Consider the following 20,013-nt stretch of genomic DNA (forward strand, 5'->3'; position numbering starts at 1 on the left):
GACCAAAAATCCCCTGCGGAGAGGGGAACCCTGAGCGGTTATAGCTTGCGGCTGGGTCAAAGCTAATAACGTCAACAACCTTGCGCGATGTGTCGACGTCGGCCGGCCCTCAAGGCCCCTCCACCAGACACCATTTCTTTAATAGAAAAAACACCAATTCGAACACAGTTCTAATCGTTGCCAATTCCATACCGTGGCGGTACAAGCCTCAACAGCCCACCAGCCACTCGCCAGGCCGACCCATGGTGTCGGCCGGGCGGGGCATTGTTTCAATATATCAAAAACAAAGGACTGACGTTAACATGGAGCACCAGTGGTGATTGCAAACAGCACCCTCCACTGTGGTGTGGACCATGAAAAGGTTAAATGAATAAAAGAGCTAAACCACAAAAACTGTAGAATGAGCAAACCCATACACACAAAGTTTAAGGGGAGACGGACCAGACCCGTCTTCATTCAAAATATTCACAACAGAACACCAGCCCTAGTTTAGCCCATTTACCAAAAAAGGTAAACAAAGCCCCCCCCCCGCACTACTCCCCCAGTATACCGATTGACCGTCAGTATGAATGGTTTGAGAGGAGAGAAAGCTGTAGCAAGACAGACCTTCTCATAGCAGAGTGACAAAATGAAACAATAGCCCCCTACACAGGGCCGCCCCAGGAGATGGGGGGCCTCGCGTCTAAAAACGCACAGGGCCTCACATTTCTCCCAAGCGGCCCTGCCCTTATACTACTGCAGCCTAACGCCAGGCAATGTGGAACCCAAGACAACAATTGCCTGTGCACAGACACGCAACATGTTTACCATGTCGGCTGGACCCATAGCCCCACTACCCGACGCCAACCCAGATGGGAACACCGTTCAACAAACCCCGCCGGAACACAAGGTAATACCTGGCTAGAACCTAGCCACGACCTACCCCGTTGTCAACCCATTTACCCGAAAAAGGTAAATAGAACTCAAAACCCCACAACAGCTACCGACTGACCTTCATTGATGAACCGGGCAAGAGGCGGGAGAGTGACAACATCCCACGGCGGAGACATTAAAACAGCATAGCAATTAGCAGTAGTGATAGCATGCGGCAGTAGCGATAGCATGTTAGCATAGCTTTAGATGTTTTAGCAGCACGCCCAAGACAGCTTGGAAACCGTTCCCTGCAGAGAACGTTCACCAAACCATCTTGCCCCTGGCGCCAACACACAACAAGGTTGTGTTAACAACACAAACCAGCATTACTAACACTAATACCCATGCCTGAAGACACAGGGCCTACCTGAGTACAAGCTGGCCCGACAGCCAGCCTTGTACAGCTGAACCTCGATGTGCAGTCATCAAACGAGGAACATCACAGGCCCGTCGTGTCGCCGAAAACATGCGTCGAAGATGCCAGGGGCCAGCAACCTCCGGTAAGCTTCCAACATTATTAATCTTCCTTAATCTTTTCATTCCGCTAGCTCGTATGGTGCACGCATCCAATACGCTGGGACGAAAATAGAGGAAGGGTGTTTCATGACCAGGGTCATGGTTATATGGGCGGTGGCCACCATAAGGGGCGGGGCCCCATACAGGTGGGGTGCATGTGTTTTTGTTCGTGGGAGATACATTAGGTATCACAGGAGATATGAGTATCTCGTAAGGCTCAGAGCGGGACGCGATGCAATACGAAATATAACAATCTGTATAGTCAAAGTCAAGCCTCCAAGAGGAGTTAACCATAGATAACAATCTGTATAGTCAGTGATGCCTCCAAGAGGAGTTAACCATAGATAACAATCTGTATAGTCAAAGTCATGCCTCCAAGAGGAGTTAACCATACTGTAGATAACAACCTGTATAGTCAAAGTCACGCCTCCAAGAGGAGTTAATTAAGCATTACATCATGCGACGGAGTGTGTTATACAAATTAGATCACGCCTATGGGTGGTTGTTAGGCCCGAGGCGCAGCCGAGGGTCGTTAGACCCCCATAGGCGTGATCTAATTTGTATAACACATGACTTCAAGTGATGTAATGCATTTATACAATGACCGAATTCACCCAACCTTATTGCTATACAATAAACACACAGTAATTGAAGCATAATGGAGATTTATTCACAAAACCATCCACAGAGGAAGTAGATACAATAGTAGATCCACTAGTAGACACCAGAGGGAGCTCCACAAACCATGTTAAACCCAGATTCGGCTCAATAAGGGACTAAACGCCCTATCCACAGCTGTAAAGGAATGTGAATCACTACCCACTTTCAAAACCAAAAGAGAGCACCTATGGGAGACTGCAATTCAAAACTGGCCCCTGTAAATATTCTGACCTAACCCAACCCCCTCCAATGTACAGTAAATGTCCTAACCCAATAATACACGAGACCCTTTTCTTGGGACCAAGTAAGGTTTTGTCCATAATCCAATGTACAGTTACCCCCCCCCCCACCCAACCACCTCCAATGTACAGTTTCCCCACCCCACCCCACCTACCCAACCCCCCCCTCCACCCCACCTACCCAACCTCCTCCAATGTACAGTTTCTTCGTCAAATGTATATACTCTCTTTTTTAGACTCTTCTTGTATCACAAACAATACTGTATTTGTAAATCTGGTATGTCATAAATGTATAGATGTAGCAGTACTGTCTGTCTGTCTATCTGTATGTCATGTATGTCATATTCATGTATGTCATATTCTTCCTGCCCAGGTGAACCGCATACAACTACTGCTCCAGACACCGCCCTGGTGGCTGGTGTAGCTAACAGTCAGACTCTTCTTCACCCCAAACTCTCTGTTTACATGGGGGGCTGCAGGAATGGCCAACCTGAAATTCTGATCATTGGCGACTCCATTGTTAGATCTGTTGAACTTCCAGGTGCTGTCACTTTCTGTCTCCCAGGCAGTAAGGTTTCTGATATTACAGAATTGACTCCAGTGCTAACTGACCTCCATCCCTCAGCTCACACAGATTATCCATGTTGGTACTAATAATGCGCGGTCAATCTGTTGATCTCCGTGACCAGCTGGATTCTCTTGCAATGACGATACAGAGCCTGGGTAGAACCTGTGTTTTCTCTGGTCCTATCCCAGCTCCCACAAAAAGTCCAGAACATTTTAGTCGTATTTTTAGCCTCCACGAATGGCTAAAATCATTTTGTACTGCAACAGCACATGGATTTATTAGTAACTTTGATTACTTTTGGACCAGAAATGACCTCTATAAACTGGATGGCCTGCATCCCAGTCTAAAGGGCATTCAACAGCTTACACGTAATTATATCCAGTACATTGCTTTTAACTCAGATTGATATACACCTCAGCATGACCCTGCACTAGAATCTTCTCCTGGTCATTTTGAGGAGCATCCTATAATGGGTCCTGCTGAACACTCCTTCTCCAACACGTCTGTTATTATGTTGTCTGCTTTTACTCTGTCTGATCTCCCTCTACCACCTATTACTTTTAATATAGAAGTAATGATTTCTGATAGGGTTCATGATCATTACCCAACACATTGGCATACTGTAAATCACTCCAACTTAATATCGGTCACTTTACAGTCTTCTATTTCTTTATCACGTGAGTCAGATTCCACACCACTTTCTCTAAATAATCCACATACCTTTAAAGAAAGGAAAGGGTTGGGATTGATTCACCTGAACATTAGAAGTCTCCTTCAGCACCAGAAGTTGGACCATCTTAGAATACTGGTAGCACAGGCTGATCCAGATATATTGGTCATATCTGAGTCCTGGTTGAAGAAATCTGATTCTGACTCCACAATAGATCTACATGATTATGTGTTTAGAATTGATAGGGTAGGTAGGGGTGGTGGGGTAGTTATTTATGTCAAATCTTGTTTTTCGGCTTCTGTTGTTTATGCTGTCACTATCCCAATGTGTTTTGAAGTACTTGTTTTAAAGGTCGAGTTGGGGATCAACAATTTTATATATGTAATTGGTGTCTACAGACCCCCTTCTGCTGATGCTAGCTCTTTAGATAGATTAGCTGAGCTCCTTTCACAATATATTGACTCTGAGGTGATTGTCATGGGTGATTTTAATATTGACTGGTTGAGTGGTGCTGCAAAGCACCTTAAAGAAGTCAGTGGTAACCTCAGTCTTTCCCAGTTAATTACTGAGCCCACCAGACCAAACCTTAAAAATGACTCTAGGTCTACCCTTATTGATCTGATTTTTATGAATAAATATGACAGGATCTCAGCTTGTGGGGTTTTTGACTTAAAGATCGGAGAAAGAGAGGATTTAAAAAAAAGAAATGTGCATGCCATTGTATAACCATAAACATGAACCATTAACCTTCTTGAGTGGAGGGGATCTTTCACAGTATTGTGTTACGTGCCTTGAGCAAGTCACCTAGCTTCCCCAGTGGTAGAAGACCAGCTGTGCTGCCACTGGCAGAAAGACACACAATACCACAAGCAGAAAACACACTGCATGCATTACTGCAGAGGAAAGACAACACACACACACACACACACACACACACACACACACACACACATACAAAACCTGATTTGCATGCATCTCCCAAGTCTCCAGTCTTAAGGAGCTGAATAATAGGATTAGAAGAAAGAAAAAATTCCTGAGCCAAATGCCCACTTCTGTGTGTGTGTGTGTGTGTGTGTGTGTGTGTGTGTGTGTGTGTGTGTGTGTGTGTGTGTGCGTGCGTGCGTGCGTGCGTGCGTGCGTGCGTGTGTGTGTTTGGTCTTTTGTTTGCCTTGAGCATCAAAACACGAAAAGAGGATTGAACCCACTTTAGGAAGAATACAGTGGAGAACATTAGGAAACTCTCTTTCTCTCTATCCTCCCTCTCTTATCTCTCTCTTCTCTCTCTCTCCTCCCTCTCTAATCTCTCATTCTCGTATCTCTCTCATCTAGTTATCTCTTTCTCTCTTTCTCTCCCTCCTTCCTCTCTAATCTCTCCATCTCTTATCTCTCCTCTCTTTCTCTCTCTCCTCCATCTCTAATCTCTCCATCTCTTATCTCTCTCTCCTCTTTTTTTTAGGGGGCTAAAATCATTCCTTTACAGAAAAATGCAAAAGTCAACCTGTCGGGTGCAAACAGTCGCCCTGTGAGCATTTTGCCAGTGTTAGCGAAGATAATGGAGAAAATACTGTTTACACAAATTCAGAGTTACGAATTGAATACTGATTTTCAGCATGCCTATAGGGATGGTTACTCAACAGCGACAGCATTGACACAGCTAGTAGATGATTGTCTAATGGATATTGATAGAAAGAAATTAGCAGGATCAGTGATGTTAGACTTCAGTGCAGCATTTGATGTCATGGATCATGAAATACTACTGGAGAAACTTAAAGACTGGCTTTGCTTCATCGTCAGTTTCATGGATAACTAGCTACTTATACAGTAGAAAACAGAGAGTATTTTTCAACGGTAGCCTATCTGAAGCAAAAAAATGTAAGTATGGAATTCCGCAGGGAAGCTGCCTTGGACCTCTGTTATTCACCATTTATACAAATGATTTGCCATTAATTTTAGAGCAAGCAAAGGTGGCTATATATGCGGATGATACAACCCTGTACATGGCATCCTCCTCTGTGGAAGATCTGGGTGTGGCACTAAATAAAGAGCTACAAAAAGTAGAAGAGTGGATTAGAGCGAATAGAATGGTTTTAAACATAGCAAAAACAAAGTGTATTTTAATGGGTTCACACTAGGGATGTCCGATATTATCGGCCTACCGATATTATCGGCCGATATCGGCATTAAAATGTGATATCGGAAAATATCGGTATCGGTTTACATTTTAAATTTTATTTTTTTTACATTTCTATAACCTTTATTTACCCAGGCAAGCAAGTAAGAACAAATTCTGATTTTATTTATTGTCAAAAGTATGCATAATGTTGTGTTAATTCCACAACAAGAGATATGTAATGTTAATTACCTGAAATTATTAAAAAATTTGGGGGGGGGAAACCCTGCATATATCGGTATCGGTTGATATCGGTATAGGAAATTAAGAGTTGGACAATATCGGTATATCGGTATCGGTAAAAAAGCCAATATCGAGCATCCCTAGTTCACACCATATGCTAATTGCTAATCCAAAATTAAAAAATAATGATGGGAGGAACTGAAATTGAACAGGTAGAAGAAGCAAAGCTACTAGGTATAACATTGGACAGTCATCTGAACTGGTCAACGCATATAAATAACATAACAAAAAATATGGGGAGAGGGCTGGCTTTAATTAGAAGATGTGCAGAATTCCTAACTCCAGAGTCGGTGATCGATGTTATCCAGGCTCTGATCCTTTCACATCTGGATTACTGTCCGGGGATCTGGGGAAGTGCTGGAAGAGAAAAACTGGGAAAACTACAAATGACACAGAACAAGGCAGCGCGCCTTGCTCTGGATTGTAGGAAAAGGTCAAACATAGTAAGCATGCATGAAAAACTGTCATGGTTAATGGTAGAACAAAGACTAAATGTAAATATGTGACTGTGATGTATAGAGCCATGACTGCATGGAATTCCTTACCACCTGCACTAACCAGGGTTGAAGACAAACAGACATTTAAAAAACACCTTAAAAATCATATAAGAAAGAGTGGTACTGTCAGTTAAGTAAACATAGTGGGTGATTGAGAAGATGGGTATGTGTGATTGTTGAACTTAGATTTTTAATATATTTGTATATTGTATTGAGATGTATTGTTGTGCTTTAAGTGAACATATATGCCTTGAAACATGATTGAGTAGATGGGTATGTGTGATTGGTGAACTTAGATATTTTATTATATAATATTTGTAGGTGTTATTGAGGTGTATTGTATTGTTTTATTGTATTGTATTAATTGTATTGATTTTATTGTATTGTATTGATTTGTGTGGACCCCAGTAATAGTAGCCTATGCCTGTGGCAATGGCTAATGGGGATCCGAATAAACTAAACTAAACTAAACTCATCTCGTTCTCTCTTTCTCTCTCTCCTCCCTCTCTAATCTCTCTCTTATCTCTCTCCTCTCGTTCTCTTTTTCTCTCTCTCTGACGACAAAATGTCTCATTATCTTGTCTTATTTTGAAACTCTAGCCCTTTTCACTCTGAACTCCCGGCATTCTGCCGCAGCGGGGGAACCGGCGTTATGTCGCGGAGCATGTTTCAAGTTTCAAGTTCCACTTTCTTTTAGAACGAGTTGAGCCACAGCCTGAGGCGCAGGACTACAAACTGGAGACTCAGCATCTAACAACAACAACAACCTCAGCATCTAACAACAACAACAACAACAACAACAACAACCTCAGCATCTAACAACAACAACAACCTCTGGAGCCTCAGCATCTAACAACAACAACAACAAACTCTGGAGCCTCAGCATCTAACAACAACAACAACAACCTCTGGAGCCTCAGCATCTAACAACAACAACCTCTGGAGCCGCAGCATCTAACAACAACAACAACAACCTCTGGAGCCGCAGCATCTAACAACAACAACAAACTCTGGAGCCTCAGCATCTAACAACAACAACAACCTCTGGAGCCTCAGCCTCTAACAACAACAACAACAACCTATGGAGCCTCAGCCTCTAACAACAACAACAACCTCTGGAGCCTCAGCCTCTAACAACAACAACAAACTCTGGAGCCTCAGCCTCTAACAACAACAACAACCTCTGGAGCCTCAGCCTCTAACAACAACAACAACCTCTGGAGCCTCAGCCTCTAACAACAACAACAAACTCTGGAGCCTCAGCCTCTAACAACAACAACAACCTCTGGAGCCTCAGCCTCTAACAACAACAACAACAACCTCTGGAGCCTCAGCCTTTAACAACAACAACAACCTCTGGAGCCTCAGCGTCTAACAACAACAACAACTTCTGGAGCCTCAGCGTCTAACAACAACAACAACCTCTGGAGCCTCAGCCTCTAACAACAACAACAACCTCTGGAGCCTCAGCCTCTAACAACAACAACAACCTCTGGAGCCTCAGCCTCTAACAACAACAACAACCTCTGGAGCCTCAGCCTCTAACAACAACAACAACCTCTGGAGCCTCAGCCTCTAACAACAACAACAACCTCTGGAGCCTCAGCCTCTAACAACAACAACAACCTCTGGAGCCTCAGCCTCTAACAACAACAACAACCTCTGGAGCCTCAGCCTCTAACAACAACAACAACCTCTGGAGCCTCAGCGTGTGAATGCGGTAGCGCCCAGCGGTTAACCCCTTCTGTAGTGTGGTAGTGAAAGGGTTAACCTTCTGTATTGTCGCAGTGAAAGGGTTAACCGTTTGGTAGTGTGGCAGTGAAAGGGTTACACCTTCTGTATTGTCGCAGTGAAAGGGTTAACCGTTTGGTAGTGTGGCAGTGAAAGGGTTAAACCTTCTGTATTGTCGCGGTGAAAGGGTTAACCGTTTGGTAGTGTGGCAGTGAAAGGGTTAAACCTTCTGTATTGTCGCAGTGAAAGGGTTAACCGTTTGGTAGTGCGGCAGTTAAAGGGTTTTAACCCTCCTTTTCCCTTATATATATATTATTCCAACCTGTCAGTGAAAACTGGCGAAACCAAAAAAATATATAAAAAAAATAGTACAACTCTTAGCGGTGGATCACTCGGCTCGTGCGTCGATGAAGAACGCAGCTAGCTGCGAGAACTAATGTGAATTGCAGGACACATTGATCGTCGACACTTCGAACGCACCTTGCGGCCCTGAGTTCCTCCCGAGGCCAGGCCTGACTGAGGGTCGCTTTGCAATAGATCGGAAGCGTCCGCGCGGTTGGGGCGTCGCGGGCACTCGCCGTTGCCTTCGTCCCCCTAAGTGCAGACGAGGCCTCTTCTCCGTAGTCCTTTCCCCTCGCGCCCCCCTGTTGCTCTCTGAGTCCGTGTGTGGCCTACCGGTGGGACATCAGTCTTTCCAGCTGTCTACCACCGTCGCTCGCTGGCGGCTCGGGACCGGTACAGCAGGTTACTAAATGTGGAACGAGCTGCCGCTGCAGATTAGGCAGGCCTCATCACTGTCCCATTTTAAAAGCCTCCTTAACACTTTGGATGCCAGCAACGCGTTTTGTCGTTAGTTCATGCCGACTGTTGAGTGCCCGCCAACGGTATATAGCGTTTGTTTGTCGTATTTATTTTTATTGGCGATTTGAATTCATATTTCATCAATCGAGCCTCAGGTTAGTGTTGCAGACTCTCTCTGAGCTCAATTTGGAAGATACCGCCCCCTATCGCCTCTCCCTGTGTAACTGCACCCCATTACTTTAGACTGATGAAGGGGGGGGGGGGGGGGGGCAGTTTCCTCATTTTACTTTTCCGTCAAGCCAACTGAAGGATCGATTGTGATCGCCGGCCCGGAAAACGCGTGGATTATGTATTTACAGTACCCAACGCTGAATCAATAAACGCGATCTATATTTGGAATGGCAATCAGGAATTGGAATAATCTTTTTGGATAACATCTGATCTGAGGTAAGGAATTTATTTTACCAGTCTTAGGATAATCAGAGCTATTTTCACAGATATATCAGCGTTTGCCCTATGCGTGTGTGTGTGGCTGTGATCGCTGATGAGGAAATGAGAGAATCGATATTTCAGCCTGCTTCTATAGCGTGCATAAGTACACTATCAATAATCTAGCGTTTATTTGAAAACGATTCATAAATAGGCCGAAAAATTACAACGTTTTTGTGTATGCCAGAATATTCCAGTAAATGCAGATGATCACAGAATCTTTATATTTTCCTTGAAAACGAGGGCTTTTCAAAATGCTATAAAACGGAAATGAACCGATTAAAAAACAATCCGTTTCGACAATGTTGACTGCAAACAAGTCATTGATAAACAAGGGGCAGATTAGACACATAGCCATAATTTAAGACAGAGATTATGCGTTCACAACACTATCATTGAAGTGGGTGGTGGCATTTAACGGGGGTAAGGCACACCGCATGGCTGGTAATCAAAGTGTTAAGACTCACCTTTTCTCTCTGGCTTTCGACACCATGTAGCTTGTTGATTATATGATCTTATTGTTTTATTGTGTTATTGTTGTATTGTTTTGTTACTGTGTCCTTTGCTTTTAATTTTTTTTTTTTTTTTTTTTTATTATTATCTTTCTTCCCCTCCTTTTTCCCGATTTTTCTCCCATCCCACCCTTCCCGGTTGTTGCGTACTTTCCCCTACTGTTGGTCCGGGAGACCGGAGACTGTCACATGCTTTCCTCTGACGCATGTGCAGCCTGCCGGCAGGCCAGCCTGGCCGCGCAGGTTCTCACCGGGGAGAGTGTAGCGTGTGGGAGGCCACACTATCTCTCCTCAGATCCAACCCTCGCTGAGCAGGCGCCCCGACCGAACTGTAGGGGTCGCTGTCCACAACGCCCAGGACCCACCCTTCAGCTTCCCACCCCCTGATACAGCCAATTGTATCAGCGTGAGAGGACAGCCAAGCTGATAGCAACGCCGGGAGCTGGATTCGAACAGGCGAATCCTAGTGTCTCCCGGTGTTGGTGACAAACGTAATCTCTGTGCGCCACCTGCCCCCCCGCTTTTAAATACTTTTAAGTACTCTCAGCTATTATATTTTTTATTGTTGCCTATGTTTATTTTTTTTTATTTTTTTTTTACTCTTGTTCTTTTATCTATTCTTTAGTGCTGCTTATAGTTTTTTAATATGCTACCTCTGTACAGCACTTTGTGCCCCTGTGGCTGTTAAAGCGCTTTATAAATAAAGTTGGATAGGATTGGAAGACGGACCCTTTTCACACTCTTTGTTGAGCTGCCGAACGGTGCACGTCTCCAGGAGACAACGGGCGGATTTGCCGAACGGGAGTATCCAATGTGTGCTGGTGCGATCCATGGCACACTGATGGGAAAATACAGTTTTTATCCAACGCCTTGCAGGTGCATGAAGAGTGACCTATTTTGCAATTGCTATGTTTCTATTTTTTATTATTATTCTTCTCCACGGAGCACAGAGAAAATAACTCTGTTCTCTGGAACTTACAGGCGCCTCTGTTTATGGGAAACAGAACTTGGTTATCTCTGCCTGGAAAGACCTGCCAGGGGAGACTACAGTAGACGTTCCATTATGATAACATTGTAATCTACTCACACAAATGAAAACCCATTCTTCCTTTAGAGATTCTACTCTTCTTGAAAGAGTTCATACCATGTTCACTCTTGTTTTGAACCCACATGCTTGGAAGAAAGACGTCTGATCACACCAACAGACAAGACCATCTTTTAATACAGAATATTTCATTTTGTACAATGGGTGCGTGGCCTGTCATTTCCTCCGTGGAGTTTGGGGGTGAGGGCGTGGGATTCGCTGGTTTCCTTGTGGTGGCGAGGTCGCCGGGACCAGGGGGAGATGGGGGCGGCCCGAGGGCGTGGCATTCCCGTCGCCGTGCATGACGGTGTGAGTGGGGTGCGGGCTGTTTGTGTTTTCCTTCGGTCATGACGTGCTTTATCAGGGGGTGTGTCTTGGATGGGGATGTGGTGTGGATTGATGAGTGGGGTGTTTAGGGGACTGGCTGTTCCGGGGGGGGGGGTACTTATTTTATGCCTATTCTTATGTCTGCACATTTCCGTTGCACTACCTTTATTGTCTTTTATACCTATTCTTATGTCTGCAATTTACTGTATGCATTGTTTTTTATTTTGTCAACTATATGCTGATTTTATGCCCATGTTCATTTTATACTAATTGCTGTGGGGCACTCTGGACTGCGGTCCATGTATAAAAAGTGCTATATAGATAGTTATTTATATGTATTATTATTATATTGTAAAATATTGTAGGCCCTATGCATTGAAATGTCTGTAAGTCTCGACGACATTGAAAATGAGGGTGACCTCATTTGTCCTTTCGAGAATAAATAAAGGTTTGAATTGAATTTAAAAAATTTCAATAAGATGTATCTGATGCACACATATCCCCCCCCCCCCCCCCCGACGATGCCCTAGCCTACTACAGTCGGAAGGGGGTGGCACTCCGTTGTTGTTGTCGACCACAACTGTGCTGGTGAGGATCATGTTATTGTGTTTCAATAATGAGTTACATTAATGTGTTTTAATAATTCATGTGTTTCATATGTCGATCTACACTATCTCGGGTGTATTTCTTTTTGTTCCACCCTCACATTATGTGTATGGGCTGGTCACACATATCTACAGAATCTTACAATCATATATATATATATACATATATTAAATTAAATTCAAACCTGTATTTATTCTCGAAAAGGACAATTGAGGTCACCCTCATCCTCTTGGGAACAGAAGAACAGCAAACATGCAGTGCCTTCCTCTTTAGAGAACATTAACCAGGTGTTCAGTTAATATATTTTTAGAGAATATTAACCATATTGATAATATGGTTAATAATATAATATAAGATATTTTTATAGTCAGTTACTCATTGCTATTACTCATTCACACTGGCATCAGAATATTCACATATTTGTATTGACAAAGAGGCAAATGTGCAAAGATGTAAAGAGACTGTGAGTGCGCGTGTGTGTGTGCATGTGTGTGTATTGGTGTGTGGTTTTTTTTTTAACCTTTATTTAACCAGGAAGTCCCATTGAGATACAAGATCTCTTTTGCAAGGGAGACCTGGCCAAGATGACAGCAATAACACCCGAAAACATCAGACAGCAATAAAATGTGCGGTACATCACACAAGAACATAATAAAAGTGCATGTACACAATACACAATACATCACACGTAAACATAAAAACACAAAACAGAACAGTCTACATAACAGTAAAAGTGTACGACAGTAAAATACAGGGCAATACAGTAACTCTGCAGTTTTGCAGCTGGGACCCGACTAGAGAAAGCAGCGACACTCTTCCTGTAGGAAGTTATGTAATACAGACCTAAACTCGCAGAGGGAGACCAGGGTATCTAAGTGGATATGGTCCTGTAGCCCATTCCATGCCCAAGGTGCGAAGCTTGAAAAAGCCATTTATCAGTCATTATTGATAAGATGACTGACGTAATGGTGGACATGAAGCTCCTGTAGAGAGTCCTCTGCCCATAGTTATGATTTGATCCGTTCGGATTAACTCACGCAGCCCCAGTACGCAGGTCCCGCCTCTGCTCTGCTCAGCAGTCAATCAAGCAGCGAGGCAGAGAGGAGATCAAATCAAATGTATTTGTATAGCCCAAGATCACATGGAATAGCCCCCATGGGCTGCCACCACCATAAAATCCAAATATGCAACACTCCCAGACTTTCCCCAATGAAGATGAGGAATGACTCACTTAAAACCTGGCAATAGGGGAAAAAAGCACCACAGGTGGCGTGGAGGAGAGAAACCTCAGATGGGCTGTTCAAAGGGGATCCCCTAACTGGATGTCGGTGATAATATAGTGTTGCTATGGATGCTAGATGGATGGATAATAGAACAGGTGAATAATTGGTATGAATGTATATATACAAGGAGAGACAGAGAAGCAGATGAATACGCCTGAATATTCATTAATCAACATACATTTCACCGACAGGTTGGAATAATACAGAAGGTTAACACTTTCACTGGCACACGACAAAGGGTTAACCCTTTCACTATCACACTACAGAATTCGATCACATCATTACAGTTCGATCAGTTAACATGTTGCCAGGTTCTATAGTTTGATATTCTGAAAAGAGAAGTCACAGCCACAGTGTTGTCTGTCTGACGTGTGGTGAGTTGGTACCATTCACTAACAACAGTACTGGATTACATATAAAGTAATGGATTACAGTACTGGATTACATATAAAGTAATGTGATTACAGTACTGGATTACATATAAAGTAATGTGATTATAGTATAGTGACTTGTTACATGTTACACACAAGTGTTTATCTGTATCTGATTGTGTGTGGGTGTGTGTGTTTGTGTGGTCAAGGGCGGCGAGACCTTATCGGATCTGTCAGCTCCTATGGTTCTGGAGCAAAATGAACACACACACACGCACACACACACATGCACACACACACACTCACACACACACACAGTAAGTCAGTTAAAGCTGTCGGAGGATGATGCATGGTGCTGCTGGAGAGACATCGCTCACAATGTCACTGTCTGAGGCACACACACATACACACACACATACACATAACACACACACATACACACACATATATACACACACACATACACACATATACACACACATACACACACACATATACACACACACACACACATACACAGACATATACACACTAGTGATGTGCATCTCCATCACTGAGGCCGATGCGATGCGCATCTCGATACGGTGCCAACGATATGATACATTAACGATACATTTGAAGCACCTGGCGATGCGATGCGATTCACCCCCTGTTGAGATACGATACGATTCGATATGATTTGATTCAACATAATGCGATTCGGGGCGATACGATGCGATTCAACACGATGCAAAATAATGATAACATTTTATGGTATGACAGAGGATTTGGTTGTATTCCTTATATGCAGCTTATATTATTATTAAAAATAAAATAATCTACTGACAATTAATTTATATAAAAACTCTTGGGTGCCTAAGAAGACTTTTGCATAGTACTGTGTTTTATATCCACTTTAGCTAAAAACACACACACACACACAACTGTGAGACAATAATAATCACACACAAAGGGATAATGGCTTATAGCAGACTTAATGATTTTATAATATTTCAGATAATGAAATTAAATGTTTATCATCAACTATCCAGTTAGTATTTATATTGTAACGTTTGGCCACTTTAAATCATTGAACAGAGAGAGAGAGAGAGAGAGAGAGAGCGCGTTTGAGTTTGAGCGTTCTGATGCTCCGTAGCTGACCACACCATGATGGCATTTTGTCAACAACACAGTTTGAACCTGGCTGGAGGAAGCGATATAAAGAAACGAATTGCCAATAAATGTGAAGTTATCTTTGAACCTGTTGTCAAGCGTTGTCAATATACCCCCCCCCCCCCATTTCCTCACTAATGGAACTGGTGTTGCAGAGTCACGTTAGTTAGTTAGTTAGACACTGTAGTTTAGCGTTAGCTGAACGGCTAACTGGCGTTAGCCAGCGGCTACTAGCGTTAGCCAGTTGATCAATTCTATTCATGTCTCCTCCTCGACCTCCACTGTTTGTTGATAACTGTGACGCGGCTCTCGCCTTCTGTAGTAGCGAAGCAAAGATAGTATCTGCTGTGTGCAGTGCACTGCTGACAGAAGTGGATGAGAGGAAATTATATGAATGAATCGGTTTTGACCGATGCAAATGTAGCAGGGTGGATTATCCCTGCTTCGTGGGAACTGTGGTGCACGGTCACTAGGTAGCGAGACACAGTAGCACTCGGGCCAGCTGCACCTCCGTCTTTGGGATCCAGAGCGTCAACTGGAGGCTGGCAGTGGGAGTGTATGAGGCCCAGGATTTACAAACCTGGTCCGGTACTCTGGTCTTCCTCCCTCTCTCTGGGGCGGTCAGCAGTACTCCCCAACACACCCTCACCCTCCACAATTGTCTCCTTAGCCCTCCCACACCTAATGACTGGATGGTAAAGAAATAACTTGGTTCCTCCCGCAAGCAGTACCCTCCCTCAGTAACACCAGAAACCTTACAGTGGAAATGGAAGGTGGAATAGGAAGGGGTTAATGATAGATATATTACCCGCATCAAAGGGTTAGGATTAGGGTTAGGCTGGGGGCGGAGCTGAGCGATCATGGAGTAGACGTGTTTCACATGAGCTCCCTTCTACCGTGCTGAATATACGTTTCTCCCCATTAGTCTTTATTTTATTTTTATTTGTTTTTTATCTGTTTGCTAGGTCGTCGTGTTTAGTATACATTCATCAACTTTTTTCGACTTTCTACGATGGCGGGGGTGGAAACCAGAGCCATGAAAGAATTAGGCACGACACCGACACCGCCGAGCATGGCCGCACCGTCTCCCGCTGTCGGGGAGTTAAGCGAAGCTGTGCTCTTGGTCATGACCAAGCTACACGCAGACTCTGAGACACGCATCGCTGAAGCACAGAAGAAAGTACACGCAGACTCTGAGGCACGCATCGCTGAAACACAGAAGAAAGTGTTGGCGGATTTCTGTATCAGCCTCCGTCGTGAGATATCAGAAGAAATACGGCTGGCGGTAGCCCCGCTGACAGACAAGATGGAGACGATTCACGCTGCCTCATCGGCTAATGCTAACGAACTAGCCATGCTAACGACGGAGGTATCATCACAGTGTGAGAAGATGGCGGGTCTTGAATCCGCCCTGCTGGCTAGGCAGGCTGAAGTCAACAAACTACAGTCGGCGATGGAGGAGATGCAGTCCCGGGATAGACGCCACAACGTCAGGATTGTTGGAGTACCGGAGACCAGCGGTGAAGGCCGTCTCTCTGAGACCATGCCCGAACTGCTGCAGAAGATACTAGGGACGGACGTCCTCCCCTCGCCTCCTATCTGTGAGTCGGCCTACAGAGCGGGCAGGTTTTCTCCCGGCGTGAACAAAGAACCGAGGCCCATCATAGTCAAGCTGAACAGACTCCAACAGAGAGAAATCATCATGCGGTCGGCTCGTACCAGAAGGGGTACTCTGAGGCTTGGCGATCACAAAGTGGCCATTTTCGAGGACTTTACACCGGAGGTTCAAGCTCAGAGAGCCGAGTACAAGGTGGTCCTGACTAAGCTATGGAAACTAGGCCTGAGGCCCACGTTATTCGCTCCCGCGAAACTATCTGTGTTGGAGAAGGTCGGTGGTCAGCGTTTGTTTTGGTCGTTGGCTAAAGCGAAGGAATATCTCGCGGAGACACCCGAGTCTGTTGCTTGATATCTATGGAGGGTGAGTGACTTGGCGGTTTGGGCCTATATACATTGATTAGGTCGACTATTCACAAACACTTGCTGTCATGCCCAGACATGCTAACTGTCCTCTGCCCATCCAACTAGCGGGGCTTCCCAATGACTTCTGTTACTTGCTAAAGCAAAAGCTGACCTCATGGTCGTACTTGTGTATCGCCTCTTTGGAAGCTAACGAGCTAGCTGAACAATGTACATAGTAGGCTAACGTGCTATCCGGATTCGTCACTAGCTTACGCGCTAGCCTCGGGCTAACCAACGGGCTTCGACTATGGTCTGCGCTGAGACATTCGTTAATGGTTACGTATTTTGGTTGCTGTTGCTGTTCAAAGGGACATTGGTTTGCACAGTTCAAGAGTGACCGAGTCCCTAACTAACTTCTGGTATGCTTTTTATTTTTATATCCAGGTTGTTTTGAGCTTTGGTGATCCAAAGTAGATGCCAAGGTCGGTTGAATATGCATATACAATATTTGATAACAGGTTGGGTCGGGTATGGCTTGCACTTCATGGCTATATGGTTATATGGCTTGCACTCTAGCCATTACCCTCTCTTCCTTTCTTTTTTCTTTCCTATTGTCGCTGTTTTTATGTCATCTATATGCGCGATTTAAATGTGATCCGGTTCTACCTTGGACTAACAGCTGACTCGCCTTAATTTTGTTTTGAATTTTCCGTGAGGCACTTATGCTATAACGTTGATACATTAATATGCAGACTCCAAGGTAGATGGTTACAGGTTGATACTGAGTAATTATATAATAATTATTGTCGCTGTTTTAATGGCATTTGAATGAGCAATTTAACTGTGATCCGATCCTACCTTGGACTAACTGCTAATCAGCCTTAAATGTGTTTTGAATTTTCCGTGATCCACTTATACTATAACGTTGCGACATTAATATGCAGACTCCAGGGTAGTTGGTTACAGGGTTGATGCTGAGTAATTATATAATAATTAGTGTCGCTATTTTAAGGGCATTTGAATGAGCAATTTAACTGTGATTCGATCCTACCTTGGACTAACTGCTCCGACCGATATCTTTATTGAAACAATGTATGATGACAGGTGGTGTCAGGTGTTGCCTATTACCATCCCCGGATTGATTAATGAATGATTGTGTTTAATTCTATTCTTACATAGGTTAGGTCATTTCAGCCGTTGTGCCTGATCAGAGGGACGGCTAAAGGGGTGCACTTTGACCATAACCCTTTTTTTCCCTTCCTCCTTTTTTTTGTCATTGTTTAATTGACACTGTTCACACAATTTTGCACAATTAACCTGTGACCCGAACCTGCCTTAGACTATCGGCTGGGATGCTTTAATTTAATTTTGTTTTGAATTTTCCTATACCTTTTTGGGCTATAACAATGTGATGTTGAAGCGCAGATTCGGAAATAGAGGGCTGCAGGTTGGTGCGGAGTTATTATTTAATAATGGCTATTTTTACCATTATGGTTGTCTCATGTTGGGGCCAGGGCTCAGGTGGTTTTCGACCGATATCTTTATTGAATTTTATTTTATTATTATTTGTGTTTATTGGACTAGTGGGGGTTTACTCAGGGGTTTATCTAGAGGGGGGTGGGAGTGGGAAGCGTCTTATTGATCCATGTCTCTAGTGGGAAGTGATAGGAAGATGACCATCCTCAGTGGATGGGGCATAGGGTGGGGATTGGAGAGTGGGTATAGAGGAACTTATAGTAGGACGGGTGGGTTAGGGTTTAGAGTAGAAGGAGGGGGGGCTGTAGCTGGGGTGGTATTTTTATGTGTTCTATGTACTGTTGTCTTATATATGTGTAAGTGTTCCTCCTCTGAACTCCTGGGATTGACCATCCGGGCCCGCCGGGATCGGCACCTCTGTACTCAGCCTGGCTGCACGGGTATGTTCTCTACGCACTTACACAAGCTCGACCATGGCTAAATTGAATATTTTAATTTGGAATGCAGGAGGGCTTAACGCCCCACACAAGCGTGCCAGTGTCCTTTGGCTATTGAAGAGGAGAAATATTGACCTTGCTCTCCTTAGTGAGACGCATTTAATGGTAGGTGACGTGTCAAGACTGGCAAATCGGCAATATCACGTTATCTCCTCATCCTCAGCCGATGATAAGACGAAAGGAGTAGTCATAGTTACAAGACGTAACCTTGATATCAAAATCTTGGATGTATGGTCGGACACGGAGGGAAGGATTACTATAGCAAAAGTTGAATTCTTGCATAGGAAGATGGCTATAATAGCATTGTATGCTCCTAACACATTTGATTCAGCGTTCTATAATACAATCACGAAGAATATGTTGGAACTTAATGGATACGCTCTCATTGTGGGTGGCGATTTTAATGCGTGCTGGGATGCGGAGATGGATAGGTCCGGGCCCTCTGAAACGAGCGACCAGAAACGGGCCTCTAAGGCCCTCAGGATGTGGGCCAAAGACACGGGGCTCACAGACCTCTGGCGCATATGCAACCCCACCCTCAGAGATTACTCTCACCTGTCAGCCAGACACAAAAGCTTCTCTCGAATTGACTATGCATTCGCGTCCCCTAATATGTTTGATAGTTTCGATGTCTCATTGGTTCCCTTGGCTCTCTCAGACCACAAGGGGATTTTCCTTACGGCAACCTTTGGCAGGCTCTCCGCAAGAGCTCCCAGATGGCGTTTTAATTCGACCTTGCTAAAGAACGATGACTTCTGTTCTGAGTTCAGGAGTAAACTAGCTGAATTTTTGCAGATCAACGTTGGCACAGTAGAAGACCCTAGGGTCCTGTGGAACGCATTGAAAGGATTCATCAGGGGTCATGTCACACTATTTGCCTCCAATTTGCGAAAATCCCGGTCAAAAAAGCTAGAAGGACTGGAATCATTATATGCGGACCTATACGCATCCTTGCAAACTGACTATAATGAACGACTAAACACACAACGTAAGATAGTCAAAAAAGAAATAAACTCCATACTTAAACAACAGTCTGAGTTTTTGATACATAGGACAAGACAAAATTACTATTTTCACGGCTCCAGACCTAGCCATCTATTGGCAATGAAAATACGCTCAAATGATCATTTCTCAGATATCCCCTCGATTAGGACGAGCCAGGGTGCAGTCACTACTGATTCGAAAAAGATCAATGACACTTTTAAAGAGTTCTACTCACAGTTATATAGCTCAGAGGGTAATCTGGATGA

Source organism: Notolepis coatsorum (genome assembly GCF_963971535.1).
Source record: "Notolepis coatsorum genome assembly, chromosome: 16".
Taxonomy (NCBI): domain Eukaryota; kingdom Metazoa; phylum Chordata; class Actinopteri; order Aulopiformes; family Paralepididae; genus Notolepis; species Notolepis coatsorum.